The sequence below is a fragment of the Marmota monax genome, unplaced genomic scaffold, assembly GCF_021218885.2.
Source record: "Marmota monax isolate L192 unplaced genomic scaffold, Marmota_monax_Labrador192_F-V1.1 WCK01_AAM20220418_F8-fsc00021, whole genome shotgun sequence".
NCBI classification, from domain to species: Eukaryota; Metazoa; Chordata; class Mammalia; order Rodentia; family Sciuridae; genus Marmota; species Marmota monax.
The window spans coordinates 12,907,493-12,931,295 of NW_026695228.1; the positions used below are offsets into that span (position 1 = coordinate 12,907,493).

The following is a 23,803-nucleotide window of genomic DNA, read 5'->3' on the forward strand; positions in this document are numbered from 1 at the left end:
CATAACCAGCTGCTCCTGGCATGAGTCCCAGTGCGTTCCTCGCTTGCAGCAGTCCGGGCGTCCGGACACTGTGGGCTCTCTAACCTGGTGTTGCGGAAGCGGAGGGGGCTTTGGAAGACTTGGGCACGCAGTAGCTCGGACAGCTCCCTAAGCCAAGCGCGAACCAAAGGGCTTTGAATGAATGAGAGTCGCTAGCACAGTAAATTCATGGGAGAATGACAGGAATCCGGATCAGGTCATCACGGTGGCTTTAAATACCCAGGGACCATGAAGTGAAGAAGAGCTGTCGAAGGAGGCGGGTCACCCCAGCTTTGGAGAGGCTCGGGCCGGCAGACCGAGGTGTTCTCGGAACCAGGCAGGCCCTGGATTTAGTGACCCATCACTCCGCGGTCACGGAGGTCCTGAGTCTCCAATGTTCAGAGGCAGCGGACAGGAAAGCTCGAAATGTCCTGAAGTCGTGCCTTGGGACTCCGGGACCCCGGCCCCTACTCCGGTCCCCGCCCCGGGTTCTTGCAGCTCCAGCCCCGCCTCCTCCTAGGGCGCCCCGCCCCTCCCGGCGCGTGCCGCCCGCGCGCCTGGGGAGCTCTGGAGCAACCCGAGGGGTAGGCACCCGGTGTTCCGGCGCAGGCGCGGTTGTGCGCCACCTCTCCAGCCCGGCTCCCCGCACGCGCCCCCGCCCCGCCTCCGCACGCGCCCCCGCCTCGGGCGCCTCTGATTGGCCGTCAGCCGGGCCAGCAGGTGTCGGTGGCCGCTGCGGCCAGGCTGGCTTGACTGCCTGCGGCGCGGGCGCCTCCCTCACAGCCGCTGCCACCTCTGCGCTCCCGCCTACTGCCCGCTTCCCGGCTCCCGCTGCGGTTGCGGTTCTGGCGGCCGATCCCCCGCGGCGCTGCAGCCCAGCTCTGGCTTGCCGGCTGACTCGCACCCCTTCCTCGCTGCCCGCAGCCTTCTGATCCACGCGCGGCGCTGCGGCAGGTACCCTGGGCATCCCGAGGCGCGGTGGCCTGAACCCGGCCGCCATCAATGACCCCAGCCGCGGACCTTTTCCAGGCCGGCCAGTCCGTGTGAGTATTGTGCCCTCCCCTCCCTTCTGGCAGCTTTGCGCCACTCTCCCCTTCATGTTGCCGCAACTTTTAGGGTGGGTGTGTGGAGGTGTCTCTCAGGTTCCCCAGCACCCCGAGGGCGTCCTGAGCCAGGGCTCCCCGGCATGGCCAGTCTGCCTCTGCAGAGGAAGAAGCTGGATAGGGGAGACTTGAACTTGCTCAGGGATCCTGGCAGTCGGAACCGCCCCTTTTTATGCCTTCTGGGGCGGGGACCTCGCCTCTGCGTTTCCCTCGCGTTTTCCGGATCCCAGCTGGCCACGTAGTGCTGGGGCTGCGGTTCACCGCGCACCTACTATGCTGCCTGCTGTTGGTACGGGCGTCTGAAACCATCCAAAAAGCGCCCCGCAGCAGCCCACCGTAGTGGATTTGACTCTTTCGGACTCTTAATTTCTGTAAAATGGGGCTAATCAGGGACCTGCCCAAGGTCATGGCTGGTGCGCAGAGTTAGAACTCGAGACCATTGCATCTGGCCCCGCCCCCGGGCTGCCTGGGCAGGGAAGCGCTGTTGAGGGTTGCGGGGGTGGGGTGGGGGGTTACTTCAGTTTCATCCCGGTCTCTTCCTCACACTCCTTTAACCCCAGAGATGCCAGACTTGGAGAGGTAGGAAACCTATCCCCAGGGACTCTACAGAACAGATAATCGCGAGGGACCTTCCGGATGAATGTGTTGTGGAGCGGTTCAGTGGTGGGAACCCCTGGACGTGCAGTGTTTGGGGGCACTCCTTCTCTTTCCCGTCACTTAATTTACTGACGTCTCGACGAGGGTAGGGGAATTTGTTAGGTACCTGCGTTGAGATCCGTATTGTTCTACTTCCTACCCTCCCTTCGTCCCCCAATAAAGCCTGTCCCTGAGGATAACTATCCCAGAGACTCCAAGTGCACAAGGCCTAGATGGACCTGCCTAAGAGAAGCGGGTACGCCATGGGTTTGGTTTCCATTACATTTGCTCACAGCTGCTACTAGAAAATGCCTTGAGTCTGACTTCATTTCTGCCCTCCCAACCCCCACCCCTTGATCTGGATTTGTTGATTTGCTTGACACTTTCCCAGGGAAAGAGGGAGGGGACCAGTCCCAGAGTATGTAAATGCTGTTAGAGGTGAATTGTTTACCCCAGATTCCTGGAAGCAGTTCTAGTGCTGCTGTTGGTGGCATTGTGGGCTGCTTCACAGCTCTGGGCTGGGAAGCAGGTTGTCCCTACCTCTTTTGCCATTATCATCCGGGCCCTCCAACTCAGCTGCCCCTTCCTCAATTCTGAAATTCCGTGATGAGATGACTACTTAGATAATTTTTGATGTGACTGACAAGCATCTTTGAGCCTCAACTTTTTCATTTATAAAATGAAATAATATCTGTTTTTAGTCTTTCCAAGGCACTTGGGGCTCAGAGGGTATGATAGGTGTGAAAACTCACTGGGGTTATATTGAAACATAGGAAGAAAATGGTCCAAAGAATCTGGGGCTGGGGGTGGAAATGGAGGTAATTTAGGGAACTTGACAGTGACATCGGGACCCTCTTTGCAGATCTAAAAAATTATCCTTTGAGAGAAATTTGTTTTGTTAAGGTTTCGAAAATACTGCTTGCTTTCTTCCTGCTTATGTTCTTTGCCTGGCCATGGATAGCTGCATCTCACCTAATTACCCACCCCCTCATCTGTGGGATATCTCTGTGGGCCAGAAGCTGTATCTAGGGAGTTGAGAACTGTCTGGGGGAGATGGGGAGATGGTGTGTGTGTGTGTGTGTTGTCTTTTTGGAGATGGTGTGTATCTCTATAAGGCAGGGTTCTCTTTTTGATGGGTCTCATTTGTCCATATATGGGACAAGGTTGGGAGTAGAGAGAGAAAGAGGAGTTGTTTGGCTCCAGGATTTGTTCACTTTTGAGAAAATGAAGTTCTAGCCACACTCAGTAATTTAAACTAGCAGTGAAATAGATTGTGCCCTGTCTTCCTCTTTCCTGCCCAGAGGGACTGGAGGAGAGCTCATCTGTGGCTTTGGCTTTTAGAACAATTGATTTACTCTGTATAAAAAGTACCTTACAGAAAACTTAACTATCTCCCTGTTTTTTTTTTTTTTTTTTTGTCTTCCCAGTTATTATTGGTTCTCGTCTCAAAGGCAAAGTAAAGAGGAATGACTGATCAGACTTTGGCCAATTTGTCTTAATATTATATTAAAGTATGAAATAATTACAGAAAAAAAACTGCATCCTGTTCCACAATGTATAACTTAATGAATTTTCACAGATGGAAAGCACCTGGATAAAGTTCAGATTCAGAACTAAAATATTCCCAGTCTGCCCAGTTCTCCTACTGGCATGATTGCCCTTGCTTAGTTATGTCAGACAAGTTTTATTTTCTTTTCTCATTTTAGTTCTCAAGTTAAAATGAGACTTCTTGATAATTTTCTGCCTTCTCTTTTTATGAATGCAAACCAAGGATAGTCATACCTACGTCAGTTCAGAAAACTAGAAGGAAGAATTCAGTTTGAGTGGAGATGAGTTGGTGGTCCCCAAAGGCCCTGATCATTAGTTCTTTGATGGTGTAACGAGCCCACCTCAGATACAATAGTGACATTGATAAATGGAGGTCAATTCATTCCCCAAAGAGCTTTTTCAGAGTAAACTAGAATGATACAGATCCAAAATAGAGTGATATGAATGAGGAACAACTATGAATGAGTTCTCCTTTGCAACATACACAATGGGCATATTTTTAATTCCTTGAAGTTAAAAATCAGTGGGGAAATCACAGAATTTCAAAGCTGAGTGATTTATGAACTGTTTGTGCTGTTGCCACATGGTGGCACCACATTGGCTGCAGAACTGAAATATCAACAATCCTCTCACCAGCCCTCATAAAAGGATCCCAGGAATAAAATCCAACAGCCCAGTATCTCTGAAAAATGATTTTCAAATACTGCTTTCTAGTGTCTGGCAGGCAGGCCTCCTCTTGACGCCTACTACTATGTCCATGGACAGGACTCTATTTCAGTCCTTTAGAGAGATGGCTTGTGGGTCAGGAGAAGATGTGTGTTGGAGGAGGCTGGAGGTGGGACACTAGCCTTTTCCTTAGCAATACGGAGCTAAGGTCATTATGTCCTTGGAATTTTATTATATTTTACTTTTTGGTACTAGGGCTTCAACCTAGGAGCACCTTACCACTGAACTACATCCCCAGTCCTTTTTATTTTATTTTATTTTGAGACAGGGTCTTGCTAAGTTGTTTAGGGTCTTGCTAGGTTCTGAGGCTGGCCACAAAGTCGTGATCCTCCTGCCTCAGCCTCCCCAAACACTAGAATTACAGGTGTACATCACCATACCTGTCGGTCCTTGGGATTTTGAAGAGGGTCAATTAGAAAATTAACTTAGATGTGTTACATCTTACTCCAGAATTTCCCAAACAGTTTAAGAGATGGAGTTTTCTCTCCTGAGACTGGTAGCTCTTTACAAAGCACTGTCTGTCCATGGTGAACTTAGACACATGGGTCGGTCTGGCCATAGCCACACTGTTGCTGGAGGAAATGCCCCACGAATATCACGGGGTGGGCCCAAGTCACCAGGAGGAGATAGGGAAGCTCTCTCTAGGTTGGAGATGGCTAATAGGACCTATCCTATGCCCTTGTCAATCCATCACTATTTTCTTTCACTGTCAGCATGACTGAGATACTGTTTAGAAGGCTGTATTCATTTGGTGGCTAACCTTGCCTACAATCACTAGGAGTGTTATATGTTTGCTATGTGTTATACGCCCTCCCCCCCACACACATACACTGTCTCATTTACTCTTTCACACTTGGAGGTAGGCGGCTTTTCCGTTTTATAGATAAAGGATCTGAGCCTTGAAAACTATGCTCTTTTTCTAAGCTTGTGTACTTTGTGAGCCAGAGCAAGATTTGAAAGCCAATTCTTTAAGACTGAGACAGCTTCCCTTGCTGAGTTGTACCCTTCTGCAGGCTGGAAAAGTCTTGCATAATTCTTTTGTCCTTCCTGGCTCCTAGTCTAGTATTAAACATGCAGCAGCCACTTAAGTCTAAGGATGGGATTGCTGAAAATAGAAAATTCTCCCTTGAGCAAGCATAGAATCCAGATAGTGAAGGATGAGAACTTGGGGTTGAGTCCACACAATCTGCAATGTTGAGACTGAGTATGTGCCCATCAGCGTGTGTTGTCTTCTTTCCTGCTTACAATTTTATGTAATAGAGGGGTGCTGTATCTATTTTCATGATCTTGTTTCACCTAAACATTTCTTTTACAAGTGTTGATAACATTTGTTGATCTTTGTAGTTAATTCATTCCTTTGATATACCAGCGCTTAAACATTCCCTGTCGGTGGACATTAAGGTATCTTCACCTTTCACTATTATAAAAAAAGCACAGTGAATATCTTTGATAAGATCTTATAGAAATGTATGAGCACAAGGTAGGAATCCCCAGAAGTTGAATAACCAACCAGTGGATGTGCTTCTGTCGACCTCTGGCTGTGCCTTAGCTTTACTGGGTTTTGCAGATTGCATTCCCAAGAGACTAGAGATTGGTTCACTTCACACTCCCATTGCAGTTTGTTGGAGTTCCTTGTACTCCCATGTCTGAATGTGACTGTTGTAGGTCTGGTTGATCTGATAAGCATGGAATGAAAGTATTTCACTGCTCATTCATTTTGCATTTCCCTTAGAGGTGATCTTCTTTATATATTTTGACTTTTGAGTTTCCTTATCTATGCTTTATGTATTTTTTTTTAACTGGGAAATTTTTTTTGGGGGGGTTAGATCTCATTTGATGTTTACATTTCTGTATTGTATGAGGCATGAGTCCAACTATGTTTCATTACAAAAACCATTTATCTCATTATCATTTAATGAATAGTTTATTATTTTCTCATTTAATAGTTTATTATTTTCTCTGTCATAGACCACTTTCTGGGTCTGTTGTTGACTCTGTTCTGTTCTTTTTGTCTTTTTGTGACTCCTGAACTAATATCATTTCATTTAGTTACGAAAGCCTTCTAATAAAACTTCCCTTATCTTTTTTCTTTAAAATTGTCTTGGTTATTCTTTTTTTTTTTAATTTTTATTGTTGGTTGTTCAAAACATTACATAGTTCTTGATATATCATATTTCACACTTTGATTCAAGTGGGTTATGAACTCCCATTTTTACCCCGTATACAGATTGCAGAATCACATCAGTTACACATCCATTGATTTACATATTGCCATACTAGTGTCTGTTGTATTCTGCTGCCTTTCCTATCCTCTACTATCCCCCCTCCCCTCCCCTCCCCTCTTCTCTCTCTACCCCCTCTACTGTCGTTCATTTCTCCCCCTTGTATTATTTTTCCCTTTCCCCTCACTTCCTCTTGTATGTACTTTTGTATAACCCTGAGGGTCTCCTTCCATTTCCATGCGATTTCCCTTCTCTCTCCCTTTCCCTCCCACCTCTCATCCCTGTTTAATGTTAATCTTCTTCTCATGCTCTTCGTCCCTACTCTGTTCTTAGTTACTCTCCTTATATCAAAGAAGACATTTGGCATTTGTTTTTTAGGGATTGGCTAGCTTCACTTAGCATAATCTGCTCTAATACCATCCATTTCCCTGCAAATTCTATGATTTTGTCATTTTTTAATGCAGAGTAATACTCCATTGTGTATAAATGCCACATTTTTTTTATCCATTCGTCTATTGAAGGGCATCTAGGTTGGTTCCACAGTCTTGCTATTGTGAATTGTGCTGCTATGAATATCGATGTAGCAGTGTCCCTGCAGCATGCTCTTTTTAGGTCTTTAGGGAATAGACCGAGAAGGGGAATAGCTGGGTCAAATGGTGGTTCCATTCCCAGCTTTCCAAGAAATCTCCATACTGCTTTCCAAATTGGCTGCACCAATTTGCAGTTCCACCAGCAATGTACAAGTGTACCCTTTTCCCCACATCCTCGCCAGCACTTGTTGTTGTTTGACTTCATAATGGCTGCCAGTCTTACTGGAGTGAGATGGTATCTTAGAGTGGTTTTGATTTGCATTTCTCTGACTGCTAGAGATGGTGAGCATTTTTTCATGTACTTGTTGATTGATTGTATGTCCTCCTCTGAGAAGTGTCCGTTCAGGTCCTTGGCCCATTTGTTGATTGGGTTATTTGTTATCTTATTGTCTAATTTTTTGAGTTATTTGTATACTCTGGATATTAGGGCTCTATCTGAAGTGTGAGGAGTAAAGATTTGTTCCCAGGATGTAGGCTCCCTATTTACCTCTCTTATTGTTTCTTTTGCTGAGAAAAAACTTTTTAGTTTGAGTAAGTCCCATTTGTTGATTCTAGTTATTAACTCTTGTGCTATGGGTGTCCTATTGAGGAATTTGTCTTGGTTATTCTTGACCCTTTAGATTTTGAAATGAATTTTAGGATTTGCTCCTTTTCATGAAAAGTTCTGTCTTAATTTACGTTGAATCTGTAGATTAATTAGGGAAGACTTTACCGTATTGACACATCTAATTCGTGGACATGATCTCTTGATGAATGGTCTTTTTAGATCATTCTAAAAGATTTACAGCATTCTCTAGGAAGGTATGGAAGTTGTATTAGGTATTTTACAGGTTGTTGTCACTTTTAAATTGACAGCTCTGTTGAGGTATGATTCACATACTGTGCAATTCAATTTTATTTAAAGTTTACAACTCAAGTTTTTTTAGTAAATTCACAGTGTGTATAGAAATCAGCATGATTTAATTTCAGAATATTTTTGTCTCCTGAAAAAGAAACTCTGGACCCATTAACAGTCACTCCCTGATCCTCCTACCTCAGCCCTCACCACATACTTAGTCTACTTTGTGTCTTTATGTATTTGGCCATTCTGAATATTTCGTATAAATGGACTCATACAATAATACAATATGTGGTATTTTCCATCTGGCTTCTTTCAATTAGCATAATGTTTTCCAAGTTTATGTTTCACAGTAGCATTGCTTCATTCTTCTTTATTCATATATTCTATCCAATGGAAATATCACATTTTCTTTATCTGTTTTGTTGCTTATGGATTTTGGGATTGTAAATCCCTTGTAAATGGGATTGTTTTCTCTCCAATTGCCTTTTAAAAATTGGTTATTGCCAGTGCATAGTTATTACTATAGGAATGTTTTGCATATCATTTCCTACCTAGCATCTTTGTTGGTTTGTAAATTTTCTGGATATTTTGTAGAAAGCCATATGTACCACAAATAATGGTGTCATATGTACCACAAATATGGTGCTTATTTCTATCTTCTTCTTGGCTCTCTGGTATAATGCTGAGTAATAGTGGTGATAGAGCCTCCTCTAAATCTGATGTCTGACTTTGGTGTAAGGCTTTTAAATATTCACCAAGAGTTGTTGCTTTACATTTGGAGTAGAGACAGCCTTTACCATGTTAAGAAAGTCATGCTTCTGCTGTTCTAGTAGTATGTGTCTTTTTGTTTGTTTATATGTTTATTTTTTTTCAGTGCTGAGAATTGGACCCAGAGACCTTTCAATTTCTTAGCAAAAGCTCTACCCCTGAGCTACATCCCTAGTCCCTGTCTTTGTATTTTAAAATTATGCCCATTCCTTTTCTATATCTTCTTTAATCAATTGAAGTTGAATTATCCTTATATATGATATTAGTTTATTTGAGTTTTCCTCTCAAAGACTGCATTATGAAAAAATCTTACATACGTCTAAGTATAAAGTTATATTTTAGCTGGGCAGGGTGGTGCAACAACTTTAAAATCCCAGTGGCTCAGGAGGCTGAGGCAGGAGGATCACAAATTCAAGGCTAGCCTCAGCATTTTAGCAAGGCCCTAAGACAGCGAGACTGTCTCAAAATAAAATGTAAAAAAGACCTGGGGATGTGGCTCAGTGATTAAGCCTGGGTTTGGTCCCCAGTATCAAAATAAAATATATTTGCTTTTTGAAATTATCCCACCTTGGCTCCTCACTCTGAGGGTGATCTCCTTTTTCAGAGAGGCATTTTGTGTTCTTCAACTTAAGGTTCAATGGCTTGAGGGAAGATGAGGCTGGTTGGGAGAGTTTGCAAGGTTAATAAATATGAAGCACTCTGAACAATGCCAGTCACATAAATGTTATTATCATAATTATGTCATGCAGTTAGCAATGAATTGTCAAAGAGCATTGATTTGGAGTCCTGAAAAAGGGACATCGTTGGGGACTGTCCAAATGGGACAGTTCACCACACCCAGAAAAAAAAATCACCTTTATGTCCATCACTCAATCCCTGTTGAAAATTTTGTATATTTTTTCCAGAGGTCATTTGATATAATATAGATATATACAGAGCTTTCATAAGTTCATTTTCTGAATCTTACTAGCTTTGAGGCTTCACTGGAATAGGAGCTAGCCTCACATGAAAACATTCACTAACAAACTGTCCAGTTATATATTAGTCCCCATCCTGATGTCTTAACATAGCACAGAGGGTCTTTGCCTACCTAAGCATCATTTTCTTTATAGGTCACTTGCTCCCTGATTATATAGGAGTTTATTTGGACCTCATTGTGCAAATCCATTGCATAATGTAATTGCAAATCTTGCAAAAGATGGAGGAGCTTGTTAAGTGGATGAAACTGGGTTGACAATCTGCAGGGAACAGTTGCTCACTGTGGAACGAATGGGATGCCGGCAGCCTCAAACCTGGTCAGAATTGAAAAAGGGAAACAGGAACTGAGAGAAGATTCCATACATGCTCCAGAAGAGAACGAGTAGAATGATAAAATAGGAGGAGGGTCTTTCGATGTCTGTCCAATAACTTTGCACAAAAATGATACTCTTGTTGAGCTTGTCAAAAAATGTCAGATGCTCATTGAAGGATGTTTTGTGCTCTTCTTTAAGTTTACTGGGACGATTATACCCCAAATATGAAAACTTGCTTTTTACTTTACTGTATTGATGAAGCAGAGTATATCTGCATGCTTATATAGCTCTTCATAGCTGATATGACTACAAAGTTGTCCATGGGGTTCTCTTTCTTATTTTTTGTACATTCAGCAAATTTTCATGTATCATTCCATGTTAGGTTGGGCTGTTAGATTGTTTTACACAAATCATGTTCATACTTTTAACTGCTAAATTCCATTCCATCATGGAATGTATCTTATTAATCTATTTCTACATGATGGACTTTAGATTGCTTCTGTATTTTTGGGCTATCACATGGATGCATTTAGTAAACATCTTTGAAAAGTATTTATGCACACACACACACACAAGAAATTTTGGAGAATATATGCCTAGAATTGGAATTGCAGGGTCTTATTTTATATATACTTTTAGTTTGATCACCCACTGCCAAATTGCTTTCCTAAGTATCTGCACCCATTTCAACTCCTGTAGTAATGCAGACAGGTAGGGCCTATCACATTAAGGAAATAATACGACAAAAGGAAGGAGAAAGGTATTAAAGGAAAAAGTATATGTGTATATATGTTTCCATATATATATATAAATGTCCTAAAGTTCATTTAGGAAGCTCAGAGTTTTTGACCTTTTTGTTTCAAGTCTTGCATCACATAAATGATTATGTAGAAATAAAAATAATTAACTTCATATCAATATTTACTGAGTTTGGGAGAATCTATGAAAGTTTTAGTGTTCAGCTACTCAGTAGTGCCTTTAATCAGGACAAACTGCAAAGGAGGTGAACACAGGTAAATGGAAACCAGGAAGCTACCTCCTTCCAACTCGGTCCTACCTCACCTGTCCCAGGATGCAGACACTGTAATCATTGAATAATTATTTCAGTTGTAGAGGCACCCCCTCCTCCACAGAAAATCTTAATTAAGGGTCTCCAGAAATCTTCACCATAATTGATTTTAGAACTGTCAGCAAAAGGATCTCTGCAAAAGAGTTCAATGTAGTTAAGCTTCCAATTTCCTGTTGCTCTACCTTATGATAATTAAATTTGGCCACGGGCTTGAAAGAGATCAGCACTCCAGGTGCTAAACACCCCTTTACTAGTTTTTCACAAACATTTATGGACACTCTAGTATAGTAACAATACACATAATAGTTTGTAAAAGTTTTCAAGGTTTAAAATCCAAAACTGCCTGAATTCCGGATTCAGGGGTATTGATTGATTACAGTGAAAGCTTTGCCCTCTGAACCTGGTTGCAACCAAATAAACATGCTTCCTGTTTTCCTATCTGGTGTCCTGCCTTGTCAGTCCCTACAACATTTTTACCATCTCTTCTTTTAAAATGTAGAAGACCTTGGTTCGGGTAATTCTAAAACAACACTGTGTCATTAACACTGGTATGCAAATAAGTTTGTGTGACAGATTGCCAGTGACTAGAGGACCAGCACAGCTCACCCCTACCAGATGCTAGTGAGGAAAAGGCAGAGAGATGACGGATTTGACTGGAGGTGGGCTGACTGCTGAACCAAGAGAAACTTCACCCACTTCAAACTCTCTCAAAGAATGGATTCTGCATTTCTGTAAGGAGAATGAAAAGAGCCTTATGAAACTATGTGCCTAAAATTGTTATTGGCTTTTTTATTCAACTCTTACCTTCCTTAGGTAATTATGAGTGGAATTTTCCATATGTATTTATATATCATAGCTGAGGTAAGAAAAGCACTCTATGGAGTATCATTTTGTGGATTTGATTTAGAGCGAACACCACTGGGGTGACAGATGTGTTCTCTGCATCTGTGATGTGCATATCCATGCTGTGGGCCTACAGTTTAATCCGACTGAGCAGGCATTTGGAAAAACAGTGCAAGATGAGCCTCAAGGAAGGGCAGGTGCCTGGAGGACAGAGGTGCCCGAGGCTCAAAATCTGTTTGCCAAATTCCTTAAATAATGTTCTAACACTGGATCCTGGTGGCTCAGAGAACTACGTACAAGTTTCCTCTTTTGGGCATAATATGCAACAACCTCAAAGTATGCAGGGTCATTGTTTATACTTGAAAGCCTACAGGACAGGATCCTGTTGGCATTATTGGGGAAAAGGAAAATAATCCAAGCCTCTTAACGTTCTTTTTTTTTTTTTCTTCCCTCTGAAGGTAGCCTAATCTTCAAGCACTAAGCAGTGCTTCTATCCCACACCTTTTCCGAGCGTCCTCTTGGAAATCCCTATCTCTAGCATTTTTCCACTAAGGAGCTCCAGCTTCAGAAAGGTGGCTGCTTTGGTGTTTACGTTTTATATAAATGTAGCCTTGTTTTGCTTCTTTTGAAAAACGGTTTGTTCATCATTAGGGATTTTGACTTACTGAAATGACATGTAATCAGAGCGTCTGTGATTCTCTCTTTCTTTTACAACTAAATAGAAGGGAAATCAGAGATGCTATTTTAATTGAATTCCTGTTCAAAGCCTTTGAGAAACATCAGCAGTAGATTTTCAGGTCTGTGGTTCAGCGATGTCAGGTGCCTCTCCCATTCTAGTGCCTGAATGCTGCTGAGATCCCTTAATGTGGTTTTCTGCCTTAAAGAGTCCCATGTGCTCCCAGATCTGAATTCTCCTCCCACACTTTCCAGGTACCTGCTCTTGCTTTTCCAGATGCCACCACCGCTCATTTTCTGCTTAGGTTCCTCTCCCCTCTGGATGCTTTTGATGGTAGACAGCAATGCAGGGCTGACATTTCCCTTTCTCTTCTACAAATGGTCCACACACAGGCAACGAGGAGAACAAGAAACAAAAGAACAAATGCAGGTTTGACAAATTTGGGAAATGATTGGAATCACTTCCTCCCCAAAGTGGAAAGTTTGCCAGAAGAAAACAGATCGAGTGGTGTTCTTGGGCCCAGGCACTTAAGAGACATAGGGATCCATGTAGACATTCCTAAAGGCCAGGACTGTGTCTCTCTTAAGCAGTGGTGGGTAAGGAGGCCCACAGAGGCAGTGGGCACTTTCGATGCTAAATTGGTGAGGCTGGCTTTGAATTTGCCGTCCTTCTGCCTCAGCCTCCTGGGCACTGGGATTACAGGTGTGTGCCACCCACTGTGCCCAACCTTACTTCTTGATTAGTCTCATCTGAGTTCTTTTCTAGTTTCCCAAAGAACCAAATTTTGGCTTTCACTTCTCTATCTCATCAGTCCTTTCTATGTATTAATCTTTCCTCTCATCTATATTGTTTTCTTCTTTCTACTTTTTGGCCTTATTTTTCTCATCTCTTATATTTAGATGATTAACTCATTGATTTCACAGCCCTTTTCTTTCCTATTTACATTTAGGACTATACATTTTTTTCTAAAAATCATATAAGCCATGTTTGCATTCCTCAAGTTGTGATTGTTATTATTCCCAAGTGAGTTTTAAAATTTTTCTTTATTATCTCTTATAAGTTTTTGTATAGAAACAAATTTTTTTTCCTACTTTAATACACAAAAGAATGTGGTCTGTATCATTCTAGTTCTTTGAAATTTGTTGACGCTTGTTTTATGGCCTGGTATAGAGTACTTTTTTTCATAAATGTTCTGTGTTGTCTTGAAAAGAAAGTCATTGGTTCCAGTGACTTACTTTAATGTAAGGTAGTTAATTATATTATTCTGTTTTTCTTAATGATGTTTTGCAGTTTGATTAGTCAGTTATGGGAGAAAGTATGGAGAGGTGAATTTATCAGTTTTACTGGGTGCTTCTTTTGCTTTTTCTTTGTATGTTTTGAAGTAATGTACTGTTGAGTGCATCTTAGTTTAATTTGAGCATTCCCTTCTTAATCTCTAATAATGCCTCTTGTTTTTAAGTATGTGTTTAATAGAGCAGTACTGGTTTTCTTTTGCTTAGTCTTTCTTTTCTTAGTCTTTGCCTCATCCTTTGCTTATCTTTTTTCTAGAAACATACAGCTCTGTATGTTTTAATTTCACCTGTGAAACTGTTGGTAATAGCACTAATTTGCTTTATATCTTTCTAACCTCTAAGTTTGAATGTGAAAGTTATGATTATTTATAGTCTTACCATTCATATATTTGGATTTATTTTTCCATCTTAACTTGGTTCTCTAAGCTGGTTCCACATTGGATATACAGAAGCCCACCCTGCTTTATCTATAGGGGTTTTGTTCCAAGCCCCATGGTGGATGCCTGAAGCTGGATAGTACTGCACCCTGTGTATACCCTGCATTCCCCTACATTCCTGCAGTGTTGCCACATACCCTAGAGTTAATCTTCCTTCCACGTTTTCTGCCCTGGTACCTCCTTGACCTCACTGCTCTTGTATTTGGGGGCCACTCTTTAGTGCAGTAACAGCTACTTGAACACAGGACTGGGATTCTGCCACAATCCATCTTATAACTGAGATGACTTTTGGTTGACTAATGAGTGTTGTGGAAACACTGGACAAAGGGATTGTTCACACACTGGGTGGGATGGAGGGGTAGCATGCGACTTCATCATGCTACTCAGAATAGCATGCAATTAAAAATTTGTGAATTGGGCTGGGGATGTGGCTCAAGCGGTAGCGCTCTCGCCTGGCATGCCTGCGGCCCGGGTTCGATCCTCAGCACTACATACAAACAAAGATGTTGTGTCTGCTGAAAACTAAAAAAAGAATAAATATTAAAAATTCTCTCTCTCCCTCTCTCTTTAAAAAGTAATTTGTGAATTGCTTATTTCTGTAATTTTCCATTTAATATTTTCAGACCACACAATTGACTACAGATAATTGAAGTTGTGAAAAGTGAAACTACAGATGGGGGGGTGGGGTACTACTGTACTTAGGTGCTCCATCTGGCTGCTTTTTGTATTGATTTAACCCTCTCTACAACCCCACATGACATTTTACTTTTCCATTTATTCAAAAGCTTTATATTCTATTGTGATTTTATAGCATTTATTATACTGTAAATTTAACATATATATTTACCTTAAAAAACTAAACTGAATCAAAATTTATTTTTTTGGTCTGGGGATGTGGCTCAAGCGGTAGCGCACTCCCCTGGCATGCGTGCAGCCCGGGTTCGATCCTCAGCACCACATACAAACAAAAGATGTTGTGTCTGCCAAAAACTAAAAAAAAAAAAATAAATATTAAAAAATTGTCTTTCTCTTTCTCTGTCTTTAAAAAAATTATTTTTGTCTTGAGCAAGTCAAAGACTTTATATTTAACTAAGATCACCCTCCTACTAAATTTATATGTTAATGTTATCTCATTTCAGGTCAACCTTTTTAAAACCTCAAGTAGAAGACATTCTTGTTATTTTTTAATGTTGTGTGTAATTTATTGACAATATTATTCCACTGCCTTCCAACTTCCATTATTGCATTTTGAAAATTCAGCTAACAATCTGGTTTTTGTGTTTTTTGTTTTTGCAGGAGGGGGTCTGGTTTTTTCTCTCTAGCTGATTTTTATGACTTCTCTCTGTCTTTGTTGTTCTGAATTTCACTAGGATGTCTGTAGTAATGGATTTCTTTTTAATTATCCTGCTCAGGATTCACTGTGCTTCTTCAATATGAAGACTGATGTTTACCCAATAATCTGGAAATGTCTCACCCATTGTTTCTTTGATTGTTGCTTCTGTACTGTTCTCTACTAGCTCCTTCTAAAACTCTTATAGAATAGTAGGGGCACCTTCTTTCTGTATCACCTGAGACCTTTCATGTTTCACTTCCTTGCTTTTTTCCTGCATTCTGGGCTTTGACTTGTACCTGGATTCTTTTTACATTTTCTCTGCAGACCTCATTTCTTTTCATGGTTTCAAACATCATCTATGCCAATGATCCCTAATGCATATTTCTAAGCCAGACCCCTCTCATGAACTCCTAGAATAATCTATGTGACATTTTCCCTTGAGTGTTAAATAAATGACTCTAAATCAATTTTTTTGAAAGCTGAATCCCTGATCATCCCTAAACCTGTCCTACCTGCATTTTTCTCATCTTAGTTGCTTAGATATCAATCAATATAATCAATATTACATTGATTTTCCCACTTGTAAGGAATACATTCACTTATTTCTTGGAACTTTTAAAATAAAAATACTATTGATGCATTTTCCTTCTTTTTTTATTACTAATATTTGGAATCTAGTGCGTATTTTCCAATCACAGCACATTTCAATTTAGGTGCTAAATTTTCAACAGAATTACTTGATTTGAATGGAGTACACAATAAGTACATCCTTATACTGGAGTTGTTCTGAATATATTTACATAATTTATATGTAATGGCCTAATTGGATATCATTTAAATTTTAATTAACTAAAATGAAATGTCCAGTTCAGTTGTTTTAGCTGTATTTCACGATCTCAGCAGCCACATATAGCCAGCTGGTGGCTACCATAATGGGTAATGTTGATGGGATCAATCCTGTGGGATTATGTTTATAAGTTTTTGAATCTTTCATGTATGTGAAGAAAAGATAACCTAAAATGAAAATTCACAGCTGAGTTAAAGGAATATGTTAGAGTTGATTTGCATAGCATCTGATATTCTGTTGGTCAAGAAGGCAGTCAAGAATTTTCTATGAGAAATTCTCATTTTTGTATATTTGTTAATGGGAGAGATGTTGAAATGTAGGAAAAAGGAAAAAAGCAAATCTATAAGAGTGGCCTCTTGCTACTCCTTTTGCATTCCCCACCCTCTTACCCTATGTTCATTCTCTGTGTCATGTATGCATGGCTTTGGTTTTATTTTTATTTATTTTTTTCTTTGAAAATTGTTTCAGCATCTCCTTCCTGAGTAGGAAGGAATTCTGGATTACAACCCAGAACATGATTGTAACCACCTATCATTAATTTTCTTTAAGTGATTCTTCTTCAAATTCATGGAACAATTCCTCAAATAATTTTTTTTTTTTTCAAGAGAAATGGATGTCTTCAGTGCTCTCGTTCTTCCTGTTAGAAACACAAGAATTTCACTTAATTATCAGATGGAGAGTCACAGAGGCTAAGCCTCTGTATTTTTCCACCTTTTAGACTCAGGCGGTATAGCGATACCAGACTTCAAACTATACTACAGAGCAATAGTAACAAAAACAGCATGGTACTGGTACCAAAACAGGCGGGTGGACCAATGGTACAGAATAGAGGACACAGAAACCAATCCACAAAACTACAACTATCTTATATTTGATAAAGGGGATAAAAGCATGCAATGGAGGAAGGATAGCATCTTCAACAAATGGTGCTGGGAAAACTGGAAATCCATATGCAACAAAATGAAACTGAATCCTTTTCTCTCGCCATGCACAAAAGTGAATTCAAAATGGATCAAGGAGCTTGATATCAAATCAGAGACACGCCGTCTGATAGAAGAAAAAGTTGGCTACGATCTACAGTCGGTGGGGTCAGGCTCCAAATTCCTCAATAGGACACCCATAGCACAAAAGTTAATAACTAGAATCAACAAATGGGACTTACTCAAACTAAAAAGTTTTTTCTCAGCAAAAGAAACAATAAGAGAGGTAAATAGGGAGCCTACATCCTGGGAACAAATCTTTACTCCTCACACTTCAGATAGAGCCCTAATATCCAGAGTATACAAAGAACTCAAAAAATTAGACAATAAGAGAACAAACAACCCAATCAACAAATGGGTTAAAGTGGGCTTCTTAAATAAGCCTTTGGGACTTGGGAGGAAAGGCATTCAATACTAAAGACTTATATCAGGTAAACCTAATAAGGGGGAAGAATTTTAAGACAGGATCATTAACCTGTATAGCATGAAGAGTTTGGAGCATAAAGAACCCATTTCTCAAGTGAAAACTAACTAAAAATCTTCTAGTTAGCATCAAGAATAAGTTTGGGTTCTTTAAAGACAATATCAAATATTTTAGGAGGATTAGGCTATGGCTCAGTAGTTGAGCCCTAACCTGGCATGTGTAAGGCCTTGGGTTCAATTTCCAGCACCCCCACCATCCCATACGAGGTAGAATATAAAATAGTTTGGGATTCAATCTGGAAGCAAATAACTAATTTTTATGCAAAGCAGTGCACACCCCACAAACCTGCACAAACAAGCTGATTCAGCAGAGGGTCACCATCCGTGTCTATTTTACCCATTCAAGGGGCCTTATTCTTTACCTGTTGCCCTTCAGACAGATGCCTAAAAATGTTTCAGGAACCTTAATGCTTGGGACCTTAGACCCATTTGTTTTATTTCTGGGAATGTAGCCTAAGCTGGGAAAAATTCCTGAATGTGGAAAAGCTTTTACCCACAAAGATGTTTATGCTAGTGCTCTCTGAAATAGAGCACAAGGTTGGAGTCAATCCAAATATACCACACTGGGAAATAGGTCCATAAATATATCCACTTGATAAAATATTATGCAGCCAGTAGAGGTGATGCTTCAAGTGATCATACTGACATGTTTGGGGAATGAGGTGTCCCCCAAAGGCTCCTGTGTTGATGCAGGAGGTGAAATTATTGTGAGAGCTGTAATCCAATCAATAGATCAACCCACTTGATGGATTAATAATTTGAATGGTTTGCTGGGTGGTAGCTATGGTCAGGGGGATGTGGCTGGAGGAAGTGGGTCATTTAGGGCAGACCATAGGAATTTTATATTTTGTCCCCGGCTCCTCTGGCTCCCTTTCTCTGCTTCCTGGCTACCATGAGCTGAGCTGTTTTCTTTCACCCAACTCTTCTACCATGATGATCTGTCTTATCTTGGGCCCAGAGGAATGGAGTTGATCAATCATGGACTGAACCTCTGAAACGGTGAACCAAAATAAACTTTTCCTCTTCTATATTGCTTTTGTTGGGTATTTTGGTCACAGCAACACGACACTGACTAGCAGACATACCAATGTGGAAAATATGCTTGAGATAAACTGTTCAGGGAAAAAGGATGCATAGGATAACAATAACCACACCTACAAAGAATGGGAGGAACGAGACTTCAGTGGACTTCAATGGACTTAGCAGTGCTTGTGTTTGTTTGATGGTGCCAGGGTGCTTAATTTTCTTTTGTAGCATATGATATATTTTAGGTTTTCTCAAATAGGATCATTTTAAAGAAAAGCGAAACCTCATAAAAATTCTAAAGGAGAACACCAAAAGGAATGAAAGAGGCAGAGAACTATTAGAAGCTGCTTCTAGTGGCTACCTGGAAGTGGGCAGTGTGTGTGTGTGTGTGTGTGTGTGTGTTTATTGGGGGGTGGGGTGTTCCCTTTTACAATGATTTTATAGAATTGAGACTCCAAAAGAAAGAGATGGAAAAGAGGTGGGCTAGGAAGGGTGCCCTGGCTGGCTCAGATGGAGGCAGGCATTGATGGGAGTTGTCTCTCAGCCCTCTGTAGAAATTCTGAGTCTGGGCTTCAGGCCTTACTCCTGGGTTCTTGTTTGTTTGGTGTGGCTCCTGGTGGGCTGGACACATAAGCAGTGTTGGCTGTGTTCAGAATCAGTGAACAGTGGACAGAGTCTGTGGCAATTCTGCTGAGCATATTATTTATATTATGCTTTTAGAGGGTTGCCTTTGGAGTTTGAAAAACAAAGTGAAAACAGTTTGTTTTTCCTTTCTATCCAATTTGCAGTCAATATCCCTGGGCATTACTACAACCTTCCAAGCCCTTCTTGAATTGCTGAACCACTTAAAGTGGTAGCTGTTTTGGGCAGGTTATGTTTGAGAGTTCTGTAATCTTGTCTTAGAATTCTGTGATGTACCTTTAATTATTCTTAAAGTAGCGAACTTTAATTAAAGTATATGACTCTAAACCTCCTGCTGATGGGAGATGTATCACCACAGCATAACTGGGTTTGCGAAACCAGCAGTGTGGATCAGGCCAATGTTCAAGATCATTAAACAACTTCCCTCCTGCCATGGTACTGAATTGGAGATTCTTTCTTTCTCTCTTTCTTTTATCGCCTAGAGCAATTTTGTAATCCTCTTTGTTATCTAATAGGATATTATCTAGGATCAAGTCTCTTTATAATGTTATTGCTTATATATGTTTGAATATAACCACAGTTTGAAAGACTTAGCTAAAGCACAATGCTTTATTGTAAGCTTTCATATTGGAAAAACTATTTTTCTTTTGAAAAATGTACACTCCAGTCTAGTTCAAACATTTATTTCAACTTTCACTATATTGAAACTTCAAAGAAAAGAAGAAAGAAACTTTTTTTTTTTTTAACTGCACTCAAGCCATGGGTTACTGAAGAACTCACACTGTGAAAATGGTCAGATCATAGAGACATGTTGAAATCATCTAGTCTGGAAATAGAGAGAATAAAAGTTATTGGTAGGTCCTCCTACCATTTCACCAGGTGATTGTGGTTCACTGGGGAGACCAGTAAATTCCATGGACATGAGCTCATAGCCAAATTTATTTTGCTATAAAATGAGTGTCTTGGTAAGTCACAATGTGGAGAAACTGACAATGGATTAAATGTGGTGAGGACAGGAGCAATCCAGGAAAAGATGGCCAAAAAACAAAAAAAATATGTGTCTGCTTATTCCAGCGAGGAATCACTATCCCCTTTGTGACAGAAGGGGTGTATGAGGTACAGTCATTGCCACTGTACAGTAGACTGTTTCCCTTCCCTCCTCACCCAGTAGTGCTGGTCTCCACAATTGGAAAGACAGGTCCTCAGCAGTAGTGATAAGACAGATGAGGCCTGGAGAGGGGGTGTCCATGGATGGGTTGCACCTGTGCATAACTGGATTGGGCCTGTGGGGCCATGCTGTTGGACCTCACTGCATGCCCATTTTGTACAAAGGCTCACTGAATAAGCACTGGAGAAGAGCCTGACCAGCCCCCACAGGTTTCAACTTGTCCATCAGATGTTTGAGCACTTCCTCTGCACAGGGTGTGCTGAGCTTCCTCATGGGTCTTTGAATATTACTAGATTGCACCTACTCCCAAAGGCCCATCTACATACCTCATTCCCAGATCTCCTTGTTCTGATTTTCCTGTCCTCTTCCTTCCCATCCTGTCATATTGTTAAGTGCTACCCAGAGATTGACAGATCCGTTCTTCTGGGTGTCTTTCAATCCAGATGATGTAGAAACATTGATCTTCTCCACTTTCTTGTAGACACCCCAAATGGGGCTGTAATACTAGATTGTCCTCTTCTAGTTGATGTCAATTATATCTCACAGAATCATCCATAAATCAGGCCTGAAGTTTTCTGCCTATGTTGGTTGATCATAAAGTAGTTACCATGAGGACACAGGGACAAACTGAGGAAGAGGAGTCAGTAACAGTTACCAGATAACATAGAGGTCTGAGTCACCTGCCTATGCAGCTTATACCTTCAGAAACTGCTTGAGCCTGATTTCTTACCTACCATTTCCACTTGACAGCAGATCCCTACTATCCACATGTAGCCTAAAAAGAAAGCTAGATTCTCCTGGTCACATGGTCATTTGATGTCCCATAGTCAGCTGTTTAGTACAAGGGCCTGGTAGCAAGCATGAGGTGTTTCTCAAAAGAAGTTGTGGCTCAGTCTCTGCTCTGACAGTCCAGCAGCCTTTGCTGGGCTTCTTGTGTTTCCCAGAGGCCCTGTGTGACATCTCTATTTGTTATGAACACTTTGCAAATCACTGGATCTGTTGGATCTTACATAACCCCAGGAACAGAGCAGCTTGCACCACTGCCTGGACTTGCTTTGGGCCCCCCTCAATACTGGCTGCCTTGCAGTTTCCCAAGTAAATGGGTGAAAGCAAAATATATGTGCTGTGTGTCACCTCCAAACTCCAGAAGAGCCCACTGAGCTTAAAGCCTCCATTTTGACTAAGAGACTAAATAATGATGGAGATTATAACAGCAACAGCATAAAGTAGTGGCCCTATCCTGTCTAGGACAACCTGTCAGTGACAGCTAGACTAAACTCTGGAGGTGTGACTGAGGATATGACTGGTGGCCACTGTGCTATCTCTGTCTGCTTCTAGGGCCCAGGTGAGCTGCTGTAGGTCTAATTTGGAGTGGACATTTACTCTGGGCACAGATGTTTATTCATGGGAAGCTTGGCCTAAAGTACTGTGGAAGCTGGTCTGGAATTTGACTTTTTATCAACTATTGGAAAAATACCCCTTATTTGGAAGTTTTTTTTTTTTAAACATTTTTCTTCTTTAAGGTTGTTATCTATATTTCTGTGTCTTCCTTTATCTTATGAGGGCTATCCTTTGGGTCGTTTTCTTATCTATGTATAGAATATACATATCTGAGTTGCAAAGTTATATTGAGTTTTAGACACTTTTAATTTTAAATTATCTTATTTGGCACCAAAGAGTTGGCACTGTCTTAGTAACAGCAGAACTGGAAGAACTTGGTGAAATTTTGCAAGAGTTATTTTTAATAGGCCGCTCTTCAGTCAATCAACCAACACATAGATGCCATCAAAGCACGAGTAATTGAGTGGAGGCGGAGGCTGGAGGGACTCCTGGGGTGAGAGAATTGTCACCTGCTTCTCTTCTAAACCCAGACACTCTAATCCAGCTAGGCCTCTGCCAGTTAGCACTGGGAACATGCCCTGTAGCACTAGGTCCATTATGCAGAACTTTCAAGTAAAAAAAAAAAATTCTACTTCCTAAGTCACCTGAGTCAGAACAAACAGATTAAACATCTCAGGTCAAGTTTCAATTATTTAAGTTCATACATTAGGAGGGGACCTTCCTGCAGTCACAGAATGATTCTAGAACATTCAGATCAAATATAAGTCCTGGGCTTTCTAGAGGACATGTTAGAAAATTAAAGTGTGAGGATATTTTGGAGAACGTTAAAATGACAACATGGACTACAGCTGGCTGAGGATTTGAAAGTGTTCCTGCAGTGTTCAGCAGGAGATAAGGAGAGGTGGCCACCGGAACTCTGCCTGCTCTTGGCAGAGGTTCATTCCTTCTCTCCCATCCCAATCATCACAGGTCACACTGTGTGCCTTGGTCCCAGCAGAGCCAATCTCATCATTCCCTTAATCACTGTTCACTGTCAGGTCTCCCAGATCACTTTCATCCCTTGGACTCTGGTCCCCACTTGCCTCTTCCACAGTCCCTCCTCTGACCCTATTTCCTCCCATCCCCTGTGGGTGCTGTGACGGTTGGTCATTGGCAGTATCCCCTATGACATCATTTCTCTGATGTGCTTTTCACATCTTCTCCCATCTCCTTCTCAAGCAGGCGCTGTTTCTGTCCTGCCCTCCAGCTCCACGGGAATCTGCACATGGTAGGAATGTCCTCCTTGCTCCTCACTGTTGCCCTGAGGTGGTTCAGGCTGCTGCTTCTCAACAACAACAATAACAACAACAACAACAACAATAAAAATAAACAACTATCATGAGAGTCTGCTACCTGAAAGGAAAGTGACCACAACACTCAGAGTGACCAAGAGATCTTTTTGCAGAAGTGCAACAGAGGAGAAAAGAGAGAAAGAGAAGAGAGAGAGAGAGAGAGAGAGAGAGAGAGAGAGAGAGAAGAAAGAGAGAGCAAAAGCAAGAGCAAGAGAGACAGAGCAAGAGAGCAAGAGAGAGAGGAGCCCAGCAGGAGGGAGTTTTTATAGCCCAAATCTAACAGGGCCTCTGGTCTGCAAGCTGCCTTGTTGGCACAAAGGGGGGTTGAGTGTTCAGCCTTGAGTGGGGGTGATAAAGGACCAGACAGAAGGAGGTTTGAGTGCGTGGGCCATCCTGCAGCTAACATTTGTTCAGCCTGCCCTGCAGATAACATAGTTCAGCCTGTTCTGCACCTAGCATTACCCACTGCTTTCCCTAGCTGTGTTCCTTCACTGACCCCTGATCCTTTCCTTTAATTCTCTTAATATTTGGGTTCTCTAGAGAAACAGAACTGATAGGATGTGTATATACAGAGACAGATTCATGATAAGG

General features: G+C 41.4%; 1 protein-coding gene across 4 annotated transcripts in view; it reads left to right on the forward strand.

The window, feature by feature from the left end:
- The first annotated feature begins 755 nt into the window (after nt 1-755).
- The window catches only part of Myrip (myosin VIIA and Rab interacting protein), a 323,355-nt gene continuing 300,307 nt past the window's right edge, over nt 756-23,803 (forward strand). For 2 of the 4 annotated variants that reach the window (XM_046437171.2, XM_046437172.2), the window contains exon 1: nt 760-1,061. The gene's annotated coding sequence lies outside the window, so the exon portion shown is untranslated. Of the gene's footprint in view, nt 1,062-23,803 lie in introns of all 4 variants that reach the window. The other 2 variants (XM_046437173.2, XM_046437170.2) reach the window with 2 other exon arrangements.